General features: G+C 38.8%; 1 non-coding gene across 1 annotated transcript; it reads right to left on the bottom strand.

Annotated features, from left to right (window-relative positions):
- Window positions 1–6,203: 6,203 nt before the first annotated feature.
- On the bottom strand, window positions 6,204–6,305 carry LOC111760440 (U6 spliceosomal RNA). Its single transcript, XR_002794126.1, has one exon. It is a non-coding gene; the product is annotated as a U6 spliceosomal RNA (small nuclear RNA).
- Window positions 6,306–6,602: the final 297 nt, after the last annotated feature.

The raw sequence follows: 6,602 nt of genomic DNA, 5'->3' as shown, positions 1-6,602 counted from the left end.
CACTTCCTGAGACTCTGATTCATCTGGGGGAGGGGAGATGAGTCATTAGGCCAATGGGTCATTTAGAAATGTCTACTGGGGGCTTTCGGAAAAAGTTTCTTTCCTGCTAAAAGGAAGAAAGCACAGGAGGAGGGCTACCCCGTTTTTCTTCTCAGGATGTGTTCTGTAAGGACATGATGTCTGGAGATACTTCCACCATCTTATGACCATGAAGTGTGGCCAAGAGTATCCCAAAGTAGCCAACCAAAGCCTAATCCTGTGAACCACTGGCCTCTGGACTTTTTATTGTGTTCTTGTGTTTATGTGTGTATGTGTGTGTGGACTGGGGTGGGAGGAAGCCATATTAATTGATGTATTTTTTAAACAAAAATTTCTGTGAAAAGGCCCATACATTTGTATACACTTCCTTACCTCCCATATTCGCCTCTGAATCACTGAAATCTGATTTACCAGCACGGCCCCACTGATATTCTCCGTGACGCCTCCAGTGAGGGCTTGTGGCTGAATCCAGTGGACACTCTTCAAGCCTTCTCCTACATGACGTCTCAGCAGGGCTTAGCGTTTTAAAATACTCTGGAAATAGCCTTTGCTGTATAGCTCTACTTCTCTTCTTTTGTCCATCACTTAAATTTTATTCACCAGGCCTTTTTCTCTTCTCACTTCATGCTCTCCAAAGGCTAGCTCATCTATCACCATGGCTTCAACTAATATCTCTATGCTAATGACTTCCAAACCCTTATGAACAGACTTCCTCCATTTGGCAGGAAACATTGCTTGTAAAGCCATTTTTTAAGTTAATTCTCACTCATTTCAGGTGCAATTTAACAGTGTTTCACTGCTTTTTGCAGGGGTTCTTAACCTTTTTTGTTTTGTGGACACCTTTGCCAGTCAGGTGAAAACCGTGGATCCCTTCCTAAGTCCACGCTATACTGTGTATTATTTAATATATAACACCCACACCAATACATCCCCACAAGAATGTTTTTTTGAATTTCAATTCAAGCTCATGGACCCCTAGTTAAGAACCTCTGCTCTAGAGTGAAGCTGTCAAGGAATTGTGCAGTTATTCTCAATTCCGGGTGGCATTAAAAATACTGAGGGGGAGTAGATGTGGCTCAAGGGGTTGAGTGCCTGCCTCCCACATGGGAAGTCCCAGGTTCAGGTCCTGGTGCCTCCTAAAACCAAAAAAACAACAAGCAAAAACAACTCAGCATTGCCAATGTGGATCACTGGTTGAGCTGAGCGCTGGCCTCCCACATACAAGGTCCTGGGTTCAATCTCCGGCCCTAGGACCTCAAAATAAATAGATAAATAAATAAATATGCAAATAAATAAATAAATATCTACCTGGGGAGTTTTTGCATCTCCTGATGCCTGGAACCACACCCCACATGAATGAAATCAGAACCTCTGGGGATGGGATCCAGCCAGCTGTATTATTTTTTTTAAAGCACCCTGCTGGTTTATGGACAGAGTATTGGGCTAAGAATCTGGGGCCTGGAGTCCTCCTGTGACTGTTCCCTCTGTTATCTCACAAGTCAACAGCCTAGGTTTGGGAGTCCACAGACCTTGGTTTGAATCCTGTCTTCACCCCTCTCTAGATGTATGGATGACTTTGAGCAAGTTACTTAATCTCTCTGACCCTAATTTTTACTTTCATGAAATGTGCAAAAAATACTTGCACAGTAGGGCTTTGTGGGAATTGAATAAAATATTATACTTTAAACACCTGACACATAGTTAACATGCTGCAAATATTATGCATCTACTAAAATAAATATGAAGACTGCAGCCAAAAAATGCATATGACTTAATGTAAAAATAAAAACTAAATATAAACTGGAATGTCTATACTATAGCTGTGCTTATCTATGCATATGAACCAAGACTGGAAGGGACTTGAAAAAAATATGAAAATAGGTTTTTTGTTTTTTGTTTTTCTCTCTTTACTGAACAGTTTTGATGTTCCATGCCTTCATGAGAAAAAGTAACAGTGAAGCATTTGTGTTCCTTTATTCTTTATTTTTCCCCTTAATACATGCTCAGTTGCAGCAGTGTCATCATAAGATCCTTCATTAGCTAAGGGCAAGAATATTCAGAAACTGAAACTAGAGACCAGGAGAGAGAGGAGAGAAACAGTGACCACAGCTAGTACAGGAAGTGAGAGCTGAGGTGAAGATCAGTAAAGATCAAATACCTGTCAGTAAGATGAATAATCAATGGGAGTGAAGTAATTATCTGAGTGCTACCTTTACTGGTGCATATAGGACTATATGAAGTAGCAGGATATACTGAGGGTCACATTCAGGGCAGAGTTTTATAGAAGTGTGCTTCTCCCTGCTCCCAGCCCTCAAGGTGAGAGAAGAGGACAACCAAGTGAGCTGTAACTGGGTCTTGTCCAACTGCTAATTTCTTAAAAGACAGGCAACGAGGAGCAGAGGTCTTCAAATTTCTGCTCTGAGGGTGAACTTCAAAGCCCCTGGCAGCAGACCAAAAAGGCAAGGGGAGAAAAACAATCAAGAGGATTGGAGGGCTGTAATACCAAAGAAAAGCAACAGGAGAACAAGAATAGGGGAGAAATTGTCTTTCAGCAACTCAGGAGCCAGTTGGAAGTAATTGCTGGTGGCCTTTTCAGGTACACATAGTCTTGATACTCATGTGATGGGAAAATTGATTCACAAATATAATCAATATGGGCATTGCAAAAAATTGTGCATATCAATCTGAATGTACACCTAAGAGTAGGTAGGGTCTGTTTTGCACCTACTTAAAAAATATATTGAATGGAAGGATGAGCATTCTACACAGCGCCGCAACTCAAGCAGAACCAATTCAATAACTGGGAGATCAGCCTGGTCTGAGCTTGGCAAAGTTAGCTTGGGCACGAGTTTCCTCATCTGTAAGAAGAAAGATTGTATTCCCCTTTCCCAGATCTAAGCTGCTAACACCCTGTGAGAATAATTAAAGTGAGGCAGGCTAGATTAGGGAATAAAAAGACGGATGTGGGACGTGGCAGAAAAACACATGGCCATGGATACAACACAAGATGGCTGCTGGTAGAAACTTGCTAGAATTCCCCATTCAGAACTAGGATTTCATCCGAGATCAAGGAAAAACCCCAGATATTCTTAAGGGACCTTATCATTGGGCCCTCCTAGGGGAATTGATGGATGGGATAACCAACCAAAACAGCAAACGACTGAGATTCCTCCCCCAACATTAGCAAAGGGGCAGAATAATTAATGGTTTAAAAAGCAAGCACAGAAGCCAAACCAGCCCTGTTTTTGCCTTTTCTCTCCCTACCAGGATCAGTATGCAGGTAGACCTGGGGACCTGTAATCTGTAGTGGGGATTTGTAGTCTGTAAACCAACCCTTTTTACCCCTTCTTATCCCTTTTCCTCTCTCTACCCGGGACCCATAATCTGTTATTTTCTCCCATTTCTCATCTGTCATTTTCTTAATAAATTACTGGTCTAACTGAACTGGCATGTACTTAAAAATCTTTTATGTAACAAAGCCAAGAAACTTGAGAAAATCCAACCACGAAAGGACCTACTTTTTTATTTTTAATTTTGAATACTCTTTCTAGCTGAAGAGATTATACAGAGTCCAGTATACCCTTCAATCAGCCCCACCCAATGTTAACATCTTACACGGCCATGGTACATTTATCAAAACTAAGAAATTAGTGTTGCTACAACACTATTAATGAAATTAAAGTCTTTATTTGGACTTCCCTTTTTTTAAATAAGCTGATGCATAGCAAAGAACTGTGACCTTGAGCAAATCTTGGAGGCTCTCTTTCATATCCACTAAAAAATAAGGAAAATATCTTACCTCATGGGATTGCTGTGAGAATTAAGTGAGACAAATGATTTCTATATGCTGAGGTGCTGCTCACTGGGATGAGCCTCAACTGATAAGAGGTAATTTTTAGATCTTTTAATAATTGAATTAACCAACACTGCTACTGAAATAGGTAAAATCTGAAACAGTGGTCTCTTGCCCAAGGCTAAAAACTGATCTCAGTTTGAAAGGCTGACATTTGCACAGAGAAATTAGGTTAAACAAAAATATGCTAATTTAAGTCAGTCTCTCAGTAGTCTAACAAAGTTCCTACAATAGCTCCTACTTTTTAAACTTTTGCTGTTGTTTTTGTGTTATTTTTAGCAACTTAATTTCATGAATTAGGAATTTGAAAATATAGATTCAAAGACAAGGTAGAGAATTTTTCAGATGTTAAACTAGAATACATTTCTTAAGAAAGCGTGGGAAAACATAGTAGGAATGACACCAGGCAGTTATTTTTTTTGTTGTTACTATTTCATTCAGATCTAAAATATTCCTGATAGTGATTTTTAATAAATTATTTAATATTCAAGCATATAGTTGTAGGAGATGTGTATCCTAGCCCCAAGCTTTGCCACTAATTCTGTTAACTTTCTCTTATTCGCTTAACCCCTATAGTTTTCGTTTCCTCATTGTAAATTGAGAGTAATAGTATATTGTTGTTTTTAAGATCTCTGACACTAACATCGTGTGGCATTTTCACCACAAGTGAGGACGATCTAAAAATAAGGGGGAGAAAGAAGGAAAAATCGTAAATAAAATATAAATGTAGTTAACAGGCTCAGTGCAGGCATAGCAGCTTTTAATATAGTGGCATTGGAAATTTTGGTCTTTTGTGGGGGTGGTGGAATGCTCACAGTCTTTTTCACAAAGGTATACTTTCTCTGTGATAATTTGGTATTTTTAGTACCCTAAGCACAGTACTGCACACACTCAAGCCCAAACCTGCCAGCCTTGCCGTAGGCGCGGGTCCCATACCATTTAAGTTATTCTCTAAATAGACATAACAATGGGGTAATTGTGCTTCTTTTCTTAGAATGGCACTCAGATTTTTTTTAAGTGAGACTATTCATGGATACAATTTATTGCTCAAAAACATAAATTCTTAGTGAAAAATAAATATCTGAAGAAGTGAATCGTATTGTGTCGCAGTATATCTGGAATATCTAATTATGGGAAATTTGTCAGATTAACTTTTTCCCCCTCTGTTTTTTTCTTTTCTAGAAGAGCTGTGGGTTTACAAAACAATCATGCATAAAATACAGGTTTTCCATATATCACTATTATTAACACCTTTCATTGGTGTGTAACATTTGTTACAATTGATGAAAGCACATTTTTATAATTGTACTATTAAAGCAGGCTAGTAAGATAGGGATTTAATAAACAGATCTGGAACCTGAAAAGGAGTCAACATGGACATCAGAAACCCCTAAGATGGCTGCTGGAGGAACCCCACCCCCGGGATTCTGCTATCCAGAACAAAAACTCCTTCCTGAGAACAAGGAAAAGCACGGATGTTCCCTAGAAACTTTACCATTGAGTCCTCACTAAGGAATTGATAGGCGGGGTAATCAATCCAAACAGCAAACAGCTGGAACTCCCTCCCCTTCCATTAGCAAAGGGGTGGAATAATTAACAGTTTAAAAGCCAGGCACAAACTGGAGCAGGGGCTCTCACCTTATTCTTTTGCCTATGGACCCATCCTGCCCTCTGTGCACTCTTTTGCCATTTTTTTTCCTTTGCCACATGGCCATGCAAGTAAATCTGGGGATTTATAATCTATAATGGGAACTGTAGCTTGTAAATCAGCCCTCTTCATCCCTTTTCATCCCCTTCCTCTCTACCTGGGACCCCTGCTCTGTTATTTTCTGTTATTTTCTCCCATTTCTCTTCCCTCTCTACCTGAGTAAATTACTGGCCTAACTTACCTAGTGTGGTCTTGGAATTCATTTCTGCAGCATAGCCAAGAACCTAGGTAGAATCCAGTAACAAACAGTGTTAACTGTAGTCCATGGTTTATCTTAGGGTTCACTGTTTGTGTAGTGTATTTCCATGGATTTTTAAAAAGGTTTATTCTGTTACCATATATACAATCTAACATTTCCCCTTTTAATCATATTCAGATATATATTTCACTGCTGTTAATTGTGTTCACAATGTTGTGCAACCATCACCACCATCCATCACCAAAACAGTTCCATCATTCCAAATAGGAACTATGTACACTTTATGCTTTAACTTCCCATTCCCTAGCCCCACCCCCATCTCCTGGTAACATATATTCTAGATTCTGACTCTATGAGTTTGCTTATTCTAATTATTTCAAATCAGTGAGATCATACAATATTTGAAAAATATGGACTACACGAATTTGCATGTAATCCTTGTGCAGGGACCATGCTAGTCTTCTCTGTATTATTCCAATTTTAGTATATGTGCTGCCAAAGTGGACAACAAATTAACTTTTTAAATCTAAAGGTATAGAAAAGTAAAAAAAAACAAAAAAGTACTGCCTAGAATGAACAAGTTAACATTTTGTCATTTTTATTTCTGACTTTTTAAATAAAAAATTTCAAATAAATTTAAGTCCAATTTGTTTCCTTCTCCAGGAAAGAATTTTGGGGAGACTGCCCTGTCCCCAGTTTTTTAAATCACTAAGAAAAAAAATTTAAGTAACGACCAGGATAAAATAATTCTTGTATGTTGTTCATCCACAGCACAGATACTTTTCCTTCTGAGGGGGTCATTT

The sequence above is a fragment of the Dasypus novemcinctus genome, chromosome 5 (genome assembly GCF_030445035.2).
Source record: "Dasypus novemcinctus isolate mDasNov1 chromosome 5, mDasNov1.1.hap2, whole genome shotgun sequence".
In the NCBI taxonomy this organism is placed as follows: domain Eukaryota; kingdom Metazoa; phylum Chordata; class Mammalia; order Cingulata; family Dasypodidae; genus Dasypus; species Dasypus novemcinctus.
Note: the sequence above shows the minus strand (reverse complement) of the source record. Positions and strands in the feature narration are given on the sequence as shown.